Below are 12,929 nucleotides of genomic sequence, written 5' to 3'. Positions count from 1 at the left end.
TATCAACACTGCCACCTTGTCTCGGTACATCCCGGGTGTGGTGCACACCATACCTTTCACTGAAAATTAAATTGTGGCATTTAGTTTGCTTAGCAAGTCTCTTCCTAAAATGTTGAGAGGTACATCTTTCGAATACAATAATGGTGCTACAATATGCTGCATCCCTATTGTTAATGGCAAATCTTTTGAGGAACCTTCAAAATTGTCCCCGAAAAGTCTTGTGTGTCCACATTTTTGTTGAGTAAAAGAAATCCTTCTTCTTTTATACATGATCTGGTCGCCCCAGTGTCTATGGGAACGGAAAATCCCCTCAGTGCTATTTAAAATGCTACCTCTGGCTCCTCTTCGGGGTCTTCAGTTACTGCTAGGACAGGCCACACTCGCACTTCCCTTGGGCACCCCTATTGGGAAAATATGTTTGCAGAAGATGCGAATGGATCACTGCCCGCTACTGTCACTCCTGTGTATTAGAACACTGCATTCTGTCCCAGTATCATATCTTTTTCCTGTACCTGTGTCTGTGCTGGTGTTTAGAGTATGCTCACTGTACCTTGCATTCACGCCATCTCCCCTCCTTGCACTTGTCCATGGGCTGGCGTAACCTGTGGCTGTGCAGGCAATGTGAGAAATCAGAGGGTGTGTCACCCGCTAGTCCCTGGGGATCTCTCTCTAAGGTGGCCAGGGAATGGCCATCGCCTTTGGATCCAGACCCTTAGTGTCGACCAATGCAGGAGGATCACCTTGGTGAGGGGTCCTTGAGGAGTGGGAGTGGGACACCTGAAGGCGAGACGCGGCAACCCTTTCCCTCTAACACCTTTAACCCCTCCTACCAGGGGACCTTTACCCCCCCTTCCCAACACAAACACTGCAACACAGATGGCCTGCTCTGGGAGAAAACAGACTAGTACCTGAGCAATGTACCTGACCTGTCCCACTACCATGGTCAGGCAGAGTAAGGCAATTAGCTCTGAACACACTCACCTGACTTCAATTGAACTTCCCCACATCGATAAAAGGCGGGGCAGGAGACCACACTTTAAGCAGGCAAAGCACACAAAGGAGCAGTTCTTCCCAGGCAGCAGCTGAGCCAATGGAGAGAGACGGCAGATCGAGAAAGGAGAACAAGGAAGGAGATACCCTTGACCTTTTCGACGAGTGATCTTTATACTCCTAGGAACTTGAAAACAGCACGTGTAAGGCCAAGAAGGGACATAGAAGAATCCTGCATTGTGTGTCTGAGATATCCAGGGCCCTCCTGCATGACTGGCTGAGTTGGGTAGTAGCAGGAGCTGCCGTGGTATCGTTCTTGGCTCCAAGATCAAAGCCACAAGCAGAGAAATCAACACAGCTGTTGAGTTGAAGGAAACTGTATGAGGCCGGTCTGTATTGAAGCCAAGGTTGCAAGCAGCAACATTGTTAAACAAAAGAGTGAACGTTGAAGCATTTGATGAAAGACGCGGGTAAAAGCCAAACGGTTGATGAATTAGTTGAACATTTAACGCAAACTAAGATACAAGATAGTAGAGAATTTGTGTATAAAAGGGATCCGAGCCCAGCTGAGGGAGACCCAGGGTGAACAGTGCATGTGAGACTTTGTAAGCGTGAGACTCCTGAAGAGAAAAGAACTTTGATGTTGTGTTTTGTATCCAAGGCATTCTACCAATAAGAGACTTTTGAACGGAAAGAGACTTTGTCGCAGAAGGCCCTGGTTTATATCCTGAACTGCATCTTCATGCTGGAGAAGCCCCGTGCTGAAAATGTGGGAAAGGGAAGCTAATGGTCCAGCTGTCCTGACATACTATTTGTTGAACACTCTTTCTTTTACATATATCATTTTCTCACACCATTTGTTTTGGAGGTAAGGATTGACAATAGTTTTTTTAGTATAGGCCCTTTTATTTTGACAGAGACTCCACTAGGACTGTGTTATTATTATTTGATGGTCGTAGCTTACTCCCATCCTTAGATTTAGGGTTAGATAGGCGTTCAACCAACCAATTGAAGTTCAATAAACACCCTTGAACTGTGATCACTTATGTCTGTCTTCACTGTTTGATACCATGCCTTCCTTACAGCAGCAATTGCAGTTCTGCCCAGTGAATTATGAATAAAGAGTGAAGAAAGATAATTAACCCATGAAATTCATGAGCTTGGAAAGAATAAATATATTCTTTCCTGTCCCTGTACCTTTCTTCCCCACAAATTCCCTTTCTTCTTAACTAATATTTTCCTCACACTTTATTCCTGTCCCTAACTTCATTTATTTTGGGATTTTATTCACTTTCTTACAGTATGGATTGATTGAATTGTGTGATAATATGTTTCTTTTTTCATTGTGAGTATCAATTTGTATATATACTGATGTTTCTTTCCTTTTGTAATCATTTGAATAAATTCAATTATAATTTCTTGTAGGCTAATAGAACCTTATTTTGGCTTACATCAAAATCGCAGTGAAATAACTATAACACTGAAAAACTTTAAACAAACTTTTGTGATTTTTAAGAACTTGTTTTTCATTACGGTGGAACCTTTTTGTCTTACTGCTGTGATATCACCTACATCTGTTGAGGTGTCTGCATCTGCATATATGCCTGCTGTTGCTGCACTCCTTGCTGCCCTGCTTGCGCAATACGTAGGAATGTTCGGGCCAAATGACCAAATTTGCTGCACGAAAAACATTGTCCTCCAACCCGTGGCCCATCCCCCTGTACCCAACTCCCCTTCCTCTTGGATAATATACTCTTCCTGTCTGGCCCTGTCCCGTGTAATTGTTTACTCCTCCTGTGTATGAAAACCCTGGCTGTTGTGTGTTTGTGAATGTCCGTTGTTGCTGCATCTGCACCGTTCCCCACTGCTGATTATAAGGTGTTTGCATGTGTCTTCCTTGCTGTGTTATGACTGTTACTGGGAGCCCACTTATTGGCTGGGTGGGATAAGTGACCCCATGAGCACTGCTCCTACCATGCTTATTTTAGCCACTTTTTTCTGTGCTAATTTATTTTCTGCTTTTACCGCGTTGTCTGCTATCTCTTTATCTTTCTCCTGCTTCCTTTTACAATAGCGCCCAATTGTTGCCTGTATCTCAGGCCTTTCTGTCGCTTCAATCCCAACAATTTGTTCTAGAGAAACCTGCACATCCGTGGGGTGCCCCCTCATTAAGATGTGATAAAACAAAGGTATTTTGTCGTCCCAGGACTGTTTATTTTCCTGTCTCCACATCTCTTGTATGGTTCTGAAGGCAAGTCCCTGTTTACACACACTCCAGAATGAATACAACCCTCTAGGGAAATAAGCCAGGAGCTAGCTTGCAAGGATAACAAGTTGTAATGGTACAGAATACAAAATATCAGCAAAGGACTCTGCTGCTCGAGAATGGTCTGGTTAAACTCAGTACAGGCAGGAGTTTAAAAGGCTATTCAGTATCATCACTATACAGTAAAAACTGGCGTTACTGGTTGGCGAGATCATATACATGGGCCTGCTTCATAGGGGACGCCAGGCTACAATTGGTTCACATTTCTGCTGTCTTTCAGTTCCCACATGGGTCAGCTGGGCTCATCTCTCCATGGAGTGAAGGTCAGGTTGCTCATAAAGTACATTGTACAAACTATGCTAGCATGCTAAGCCTACCACTACATCACTATGGCATGTACCTGGCAGGCTTGGGGATTGGTGCCAGAGGAAGGGAGGAAGAAATACAGTCAGACTGACCCACACATTCAAGGCTTTGTTGATCCCCGCTCCTCTCGCAACCAAGGTCTCCACCCTTGCTTGATCTATAATGGGGCTCATTACAATACCGGCAGCAGCCGTGCTAGTATAACAGGCACGGCTGCAGCCGGTATAATTTTTTTCCAGCGCCAGAGAATGGGCAATTACCGGGTCATTACGGCCCCGCCGGACCCGGTAATTGCCCATTCACGGGCACCAGAAAAAAAGGCTCCCAATTCCCATTTGAGCACCATAGGGCTCAATGGGAATGTGGAGGTCGGATGCACCGGCACCATTCAGAATGTTGCCGGTGCATCCGACATGCTCTGCTCGCAGGTGACGGTACGCCACCCAGGTCAGAACTGGCAGGCGGGAAGGCACCAGCAAGCAGAACTCATAGTTTACCGGTCCAGTAACAATGGTACCGGCAAGCTTACCGCTCAATGTATCCATCCCTATACCTCGTGTTACAAAGGATCTGTTTTATGCTCAGGGGTAAAATAGTCCCTCATGCTTATATCTTTTATGGTTACTTGGTTTATGCTTGGGGCTGGGGGGTCTCTCACTATCATGGAATGCAGAGGTTTGAGGGTCGAGTCAGTGGTGTGGGCTCTGGCTCTGAGTTGGCTGAGCGGGGGTTGGAGGCCTGCTGGCAGCTTGGGTAGGATGAATGGGCACGACGAGGAGCCTGAAGTTGTCTCACAGCCTTGCAGGGCGCATTCCTCCTGATGATACTAAATGTTTGCAACAGTGATGGGATAAGAGGAAAGTGAAGTTCCATGAGAACTGGTGGAGCAGACTCATTCTGCCTTAATGATTTCAGGCCTAGTCAAATCTTTACATGGAGCTCAACAGGTGCACTGTGGCCATGCAAGCCTGTGCCTCTGTCATTACAAAATGGCATTCTTTTCTATGGGCCTCATTATGACCCAGGCGGTAAGTTACCGCCTGGGCCGTGACTTTACCACCATGGCGTAAACTACGTTTACGCCATGGTGGTTGGCGGACTTACCGCCCCATTCCGACCTTGGCGGGGCGGTAAGTCCCCAATCCCCATTTACCCTTCCCCATTCCCATTTTTGCCCCATAGGGCATAATGGGAGTGGGGAAGGCGTTAATTACGCCACCGTAAATTACGGTGGCGTAATTAACTCCATGGTCCCTTAGCGCCATGGATTTTAACACCTGCTAAAAGCAGGTGTTAAGTCCGCCATGGCGCTAAGGGACCTCGTACTCAGGCGGTAGGGGTCGGCGCTGTTTACGCCGCCGTAAAACCCTTACCGCCTGAGTCGTAATGAGGCCCTATGTGTCTTCTAAGGTTATGCATCTGCTGTATGCGCTATATAATATATCGGCAGTGGGTTTCATAGGGCGGTTCTCTCCCCCCTTGTACAGTATATTATTTCATAGGGGATTCACCTCACCTTAAAGCGCCTAGGGGGTGGGATATGCTAATTTCCATCCCAGGATTCCCCCTTTTGTTACTTCCACAGTAACACACTCTCCTCCCCCATATTTACGCTTCTTTTCTAGCCTTACTGCTTCCTCCTATGCAAGTATTCCCTTTATTGGCATCCAGGCCCTGCATACATGTCTCAAACTCTCTCCTAATCGTGCATATTACTCTGGTGTACATGTCATGTAAATGCAGCCCCCATCTCCAGCCAAATGAACCCACTGATGCAACTTTGTAATTTTCAGGGTCAGGGGGAGGGACAATAGTTGTGTGGTATAATTGGTTGACTATGGGCCTCATCACGACTTCGGCGGTAATGCGGGGGATTGTCCGCCGGACGTAATTAGCGCTAACGCCAATGTCCCCGGCGGACAATCCGCCAAATCACGACTTATCGTGCACGTGCCCCGGTCCATGGCGGTATCGCAAATAGTGCGAACCTTTAAATTCAGCGCACCGTGCGATACCGCCATATCGCGCTCATAGCGCGCGGGAAACGCGTCACCGCCGGAACAGGAAACAAAGCGGTGGCCATCTTGGAAATCACAATCCATCGGATATCACAGTCCCGGGAAGCCATCCACGCCATCCAACCCCAAAACATGTCTCAGGAGCGCACTAGGGGCAAGACTGCCCTGTACAGGGCGAGAAAGCCCAAACTCAGTGACCAGGAGCTAGCTGTACTGCTGGAGGAGGCGGAGACACACCATGAGGAGCTGCAGCAGCACAAAACAAGTGGCCAGCGCAGAGCACAAATCTGGCGCAACATCAGCCAGAGGGTCACTGCTGTGGGGCGCGTGCCGCGGGATGGGGAGGATTGCCGCAAGCGCCTGAACGACCTGCGCGTGCGAGTCCGTGGCATCCTGTCACAGCACAGGAGTGCAAACAGGGCCACTGGAGGAGGGCCACCACCACCCCACCCAAACTCACACCATGGGAGGAGAAAATGAGTGCCCTGATAGATGTTGGTACCATCGAGGGCATTGGTGGAGTGGAGGCAGGCACTGGAATGGATCCAACTGCAGGTGAGTCCCACACCCGAATGCATGCAGCTGAAAGAACCACACATGCAGAACCCAAGTGAATGAATGGGAGGAAATGTGTGTGAGGAACAGCATACACCCATAAGTGAGGCCTACATCCATTGAACCGTAGTGCTGCCAAGACTACCCTGCATGTGCAGTGCATGAATGACAGGGGCAGGGGATAGACATCCATAGCCATAGGACAGCTACGTTGAGTTGAAGTGCGCATGAATACACCCCCAAAACCCTGAGCGCAGTGCACCCCAACCACGCATGCAATCTTGTCACTCTGACATTCCCATGCAGTCTACCTCCATACCCACTCACAACAAGCACCACATGGCGACAGAACAGAATGCTAGGAGAATGCGTGAATGATACTGTCTTCAATCCTACTTGTTGGCATGAACTGCATCACACAAATATATGTAGCATTGAACTCAAACCACACCCTATGTACCCCACAGGAACACGTCGATCCCAACGGGATGAAGATGATGGGGAGGAGGCCACACCATCACAGCGGCCACGGCACCGCCCCTCCACCCGCACCACCACCCCACAAAGAGGCCGCATGGAAGGGAGACGAACCAGGCCAACCCCCACTACACCCAAACGCAGCCCTACCAGACAGCAGCAGCACCCATATGGCCGCAGGGAAGCCACTAGTCACAGCCCCCATGCTGAGGGACAGTGCAGTGGATCAGACCCCGACGTGGGAGGAACATCTCCACATGGTCATCAGGCAGGAGGACAGCACTTTCCCAGAAGCAGTGACGCCGAAGAGATGGTCACACCCCAGGGGAGCCCAAGGCCAGGCACACAGCTTGCACAAAGCCCACATCTGCCTGTGCGTCATGTCTGCACACCACAGCCGGACGTGGATACGCCATCATATGGCAGCCCAGAGGACCGGCACTCAGAGCCTGGCAGCCCAATCCAAGCCGGCCCAATGTCCCCATGCAGCCCCCCACCCGACAGCGCACAAGTCACAGGCCAGCACATGACACACCAGGGGTGCCCTTCATCACAGGGGCTGCAGTGATGGGCCGACTCGACATTATTGAGGCCAAACAGGCCAGGGTGGAATCAATGGCCAATGTGCAGAGTCATCACATCAAGGCCGTCAGTGCATCAATATGGCATGGATGCAAATACATAGCGCGGGACAATGCGCGCACATGCAGAGTCGTTGAACAATGTACCGCTGCCCTGACAGGCTTCGGGCAACGAGTGAGAGAGTTGACGGAGGCAGTCTCAGCACTTGCTGAGCAAACAAGGAAGAGAAACAACCTCATGTAACAGCACATTCTGGCTGCCGCTTCAGTCCCTTCGACATCGACCACACCCACATAGGGTTCCCTCGAGCCATCTCCTAGGCGCCGGTCTATGCGCCACCTAAGGGCACGCACACCAGAGGGGCCCGGAAAAGGAAAGCGCCCACGACCATCCTAGTGGTGCATGGCATCGTTGTTGGTGCCCTGATAAGACACATGTGCCTATCTGCACAGTTGGGGGTAGTTCACTGGGGGCAGGGGGGATTGTGCGCTGGGTGTTTACTGGGGGGAGGGGGGATTGTGTGCTGGGTGTTTACTGGGGGGAGGGGGGATTGTGTGTTGGGTTTTCACTGGGGGGAGGGGGGATTGTGTGCTGGGTGTTTACTGGGGGAGGGGGGATTGTGTGTTGGGTGTTTACTGGGGGAGGGGGGATTGTGTGCTGGGTGTTCACTGGGGGGAGGGGGATTGTGTGCTGGGTGTTTACTGGGGGGAGGGGGGATTGTGTGCTGGGTGTTTACTGGGGGGAGGGGGGATTGTGTGCTGGGTGTTCACTGGGGGAGGGGGGATTGTGTGCTGGGTGTTTACTGGGGGGGGGATTGTGTGCTGGGTGTTCACTGGGGGGAGGGGGGTTTGTTGGACTGAAAATAAATCACGTTAGAAAAATCACAATGCATGGACAGTAGTGATTGTTACAAATGCAATTTAATGTTGAAGTGACTTATTTCCAATGTACCCATTACCCATTTCTAAAAGAATCCATCAATCAATCCCTGTCTGGCCAACCTCCCCTCCCTCAGCCCTATCCTTTGTGCATGTGCAACACCTTATGGCACTTCATCGCCCTCACTACCATCCTCAGGTGGCTTCACATGAGCATCAGGGGGCAGTGGCACATTTCTGCGACAGCAGATGTTGTGCAGCATGGCACATGTCAGTACAATTTTGCCAACTTTTTCTGGTGCATACATCATTGCCCCTCCCGTGCGGTGGAGGCACCGGAAGCGTGCCTTCAGCAGTCCAAATGCCCTCTCCACGCAGATCCGTGTACGGGCATGGGCAAGGTTGTATGCCCGCTCCGCCGCCGTGTGTGGATGGCGCACAGGGGTCATGAGCCACATGTACTGGGGATATCCAGAATCACCTGCAGGGGAGAGAAAGCCGGTATGGGGACAAGGTAAGTCCAGTGGGTGTACATAGCTCTGTCATCAGTGTGATTTTGCCATATTTGTCATTTGGCCTATAACATTGTGGAGTGTGCTGTCCTACGGGCACGATTGAATCAATGGGGTACTCTCCACTTGGTACGCCTCTGTTTCTGGATGTAACAGTACTCATTCACTTGTCGCTGGATAAGGGGGCCCTTCCATCTACTTCTGCATGACAGAAGTGGCTGCCTCATGTGTCATTGCAAATCCATTTGGCTACAGTTGTATTTGCTGGTTGTCACTGTTCTGTACTGTTCTCCATGCGTTTCCCTGGCCATTCTGGGGACAGTGTTCGTGGGATGTACATTGTCATTACTTAGCCTTCTTATGCGTGGTGCATTTGTGGATGTGCCAGCTTATGGTTTGGAATTTCATTACTGTCGGATGGCCAGGGTGGGATTTCTGTACTGTGTTAGTGTTGGGAGTCATGGTACTACTCACACAGGAGGCTTTATTGTGGTGGGCCTTCCATATGTCACTGTGCCGCCACATGTCTCACATCCTGCATGGGTGTGTTCTGCTGTGTTGGACATGTCCAAGGTTTATCGTGCAAGGTGCTTGAATGTGAATGCTGCAGTAATGCTGCTGCCTATTGGGAATAATGGATTCTGTGACAGGCACCATCAGTTGTGGATTGACATGCTTTATGGTATACATTTGTACTCACCCAGTAGCCATGTGTTTTGGCCTCAGTGCCTTTCCATGTACGCCGGCAGGGTACTGTTGCGCAGGACCATGGAGTCGTGGGTGGATCCTGGGTAGCGGGCACAGCAGTGGCTGAAGGTGAGGTCAGGATCACATGTCATCTGCACGTTGAGGGAATGGTACTGTTTCCGGTTTCTGTAGGCAGCTCATGTGCCTTGGGTGGTATGTGTGCCACATGTGTGCAGTCCAGGGCTACTATTACATTCGGGACTTGGGCAATGGCATAGAATTGACCCTTCAGCTGGTGCACCTGTGCCTGTGTGGCTGGCAATGCAATGTGTTCGTTCACATGATTCAACAGTGCATCAAGCACCTGTGCCAGCATGGCACTGAATGTGGACTGGGCCATTCCATGCATCATGGCAACGGTATGTTGGTAGCTGCCAGTCCCAAGAAATTGAAGCACAGACACGAGCTTCACTAGGGGAGGTGCTGCCGTGCTGGTGGCTATGTGGCTGCCAATGTCACCCTGGATTGTGCCCAGCAACTGGGTGATGGTTGCCCTATCCAGCCGATATTCTGTCACCAACTGACATCAGTCAGGGCCCAGGGTGTTGGCCTGACCCTGGGGATGGCTGACCGCCTTGCTGGTGCTGCTCTCCTCCTCCTTCTCCTCATCCCCACTGCCCCCTGCACTCCCAGGGCCCTGGCCTGGTTGGCTGGCCTCTGTAGCTCCAGGCGCAGCAGGTAGAAGTCAACATCAAGGCTCCCAGCTCCAAATGGCAGCATGGTGTTGGGGAGGGTGTGTTGTGCATGGGTGGCTCCTTTGTAGGCCTCTGATTTCCATTGGTTCCACCTGGGCCCTTATTGCTGTCTCCTCCCTGCTCCTGCCGGTGTAACAGTGTTGGGGAGGGTGTGTTGTGCATGGGTGGCTCCTTTGTAGGCCTCTGATTTCCATTGGTTCCACCTGGGCCCTTATTGCTGTCTCCTCCCTGCTCCTGCTGGTGTAATGGTGTTGGGGAGGGTGTGTTGTGCATGGGTGGCTCCTTTGTAGGCCTCTGATTTCCATTGGTTCCACCTGGGCCCTTATTGCTGTGGCCTGTGTTCTGTTACCTCCAGCTTTTTGCTGGAGGTATTTTCAGCGTATTATCCACCGCTTTTCTGGCGCTAATAGCGCCTACGCCGGTCTCGTGATTGCTGATGTTTTAGCGCAAATGGTTCCTGGCGCTGTTATGGCCGGCGCTTGTACAGCCGGCTGTACTTGCGCCGGCTATAATGGCGCCGGCGATATTTGGACTTGTGATCCGACGGACCCTTAAAATCAGCACTAATAGCGTTACCGCCGATTTTAAGGGTTACCGCCAAAGTCGTGATGAGGCCCTATATCTCCAACAGGAATGGGGACCATGTGGTGAACGGGACAGTTTGTTTGTACTTCCTTTTCCTTTGTATCACGAGGTACCCTAGTATTGCCAATAGAAAACATCATCATTATGCTATTAGGCACTGCGTTGGTACAACACCAGAGACCCAATTGGCACGTGCAGAAGATCACTAAAAGAAACACGATGATGGGCACCAGCATTTTCACCAATGTCCCAAGCCATGCCAGGGCCCAGCTGCAGGCCAGGAAAAACCAACCTGCTTCTTAAATGGCAGCTTCTTTTTTCATCTTCACCTCTAGTTCATGCACCGCCGCAATAACGTGGGATAGTGTCCCATTTTCAGTATCTTCGGAGGTTATGAATGTGCAACATGAACTCCTGAACATTATGCAAACACCTCCTTCCATTTCTGTCAGTAGATCCAGCAAATACCTGTTCTGCATTGTCATTAGTCTAACAGCCCTCAGCTCCACTTTGATGACGTTGAACCCTTGCTCAGTATCGCTAGCCAACTGAATCAGCTCCTATCTCACAATTTGGAGGCATTTTGCATTGGCTCGCGTCTGGATGCTGGGTATTAGAGATGCAAACATTTCTCTGCAAAATTATAGAGCTTGTATTCATTAGTTATTTGCGTGAGCAGTTCGGATGAATCTGTTGATATGTAATTCGATGATCTTTTCATTTTTTGCAGGTGATAATACAGTTCTTTCTCAGGAAGGATGCGAAAGTTTGGTGGCGGCATTGTGTGCTGTGCTTCAGTTGTTGGGGACACTGTGGGTGCTTTGTCAGGCAGGGGTCCGCCTTTTAGGTGTTCTTCTGGGACTACTAACAGTGTTGAATGCAGCATAGCTACTGGATAATATCCCCTCCAATAAGGCGGGAGGTGCAAGTATGTGTTACGCTCACCTGGTATCCACTGGGACGCCACCCAGCCGGGTTACTCCCTGGTATGCTTCTCAGCTTTGCCCTGATGTGGTCTGCGGGGAAGGTTCTGCCTGAAAATACAGGAGGACTGTGTTCAAGACTGACCGACTGGGGTAAGTATCCTCCCTCCATCCCCGTATGATTTCAGTCCCTCTGGCGCCCGCTCCTCACCTCGTGATAGAATTAGGCGTGCTCTCCGTCCTGCCTTCTTTGCAGGGGCGCGTTGTCTTTCATGGGCGAGTGTGGTCCAGTTACTTCACAGTCACCGGCCCATTTGATATTGTTCAGGTAAGTCTGATAGCTGTTCTTTAGTTTTGTTGCTATCCTGCATGCCTTTCTTTATTTAAAATGTCTCTTTTTTCTCCCTTAGGTATGCAGAGCTTCAGCGCGGCGAACTGGCTTGGTTGAGCCCTGCTGATAAATGATGGCGCATTAAGAGCGCTATGATGCGGTAAGTAAGCGCTATGCGCACCGCTGCGAAGTCTTGCCTTTGCTAACCTGTGTTTTCCTTCCTTGTAGGTCGCAGTGTTCTTCAGCGCGAGTGGAATGTCCGGAGTGGTGCCAGCCGAGAGGCGACGAGCCAGCTAAGCCTTTTGAGCAGTTCGTGATTTGTAAATGTCTCTACTGCTTTCTTTAATGTTGCCTCTATCTTCCTCTTTCAGGTCGTTCTGTCCGGGAGGTGTGCAGATTCGAGGAAGCTGTTCTCAGTAGCTGCAAGTGTTTAAAGATGAAGACTGCAGGTAAGATGCTGCTGCTAATGATGTTCCTTTTGTCTCCTTGCAGGTTCTGCTTCTCCGAGGTTCGAGGGAATAGCTGGACACGGTGAGCATCAAGTTGCAAGCTACAAAGTAACGCGAAGCGTGTTGTCTTGCTCGGGTGTGGTTTAAATGGCCCCAAAAAAATAGTCCAGGTAAAGTAGTCCATAGGTTACGACACCCAAAACACTACACCGCATAGCTTGGTTCTTAGGCACCAAGCTATGTGTATGCCTCCATGTTGGCTGACAATACAATAAAGTAGTTCCCAAGCACATTGTTTTTCATGGTGTATGAGCCTGGCACCATATTCGCCAGGACTGGCACAATGAAGGCTTTTGAAGACGACGCCAGGCTCTAGTGGCCCAAGTCCTGACTCCACCTGGCCAATGGGTTTGCCAGAGGGTGTTTTGGGCGAGGATCGTGACAGCACTCCCCCTAAGGCCCCTCCCATGGTGTTCCTTCTGTCTGGCCCAGGTTTCGTTGGGAAGTTCCGATGGAATTTCCTTATTAGACGTGGTACGTGAATATTCTCACTGG

Source organism: Ambystoma mexicanum, chromosome 4p (assembly GCF_040938575.1).
Source record: "Ambystoma mexicanum isolate Mex_15411 chromosome 4p, UKY_AmexF1_1, whole genome shotgun sequence".
Lineage (NCBI taxonomy): Eukaryota > Metazoa > Chordata > Amphibia > Caudata > Ambystomatidae > Ambystoma > Ambystoma mexicanum.
Note: the sequence above shows the minus strand (reverse complement) of the source record.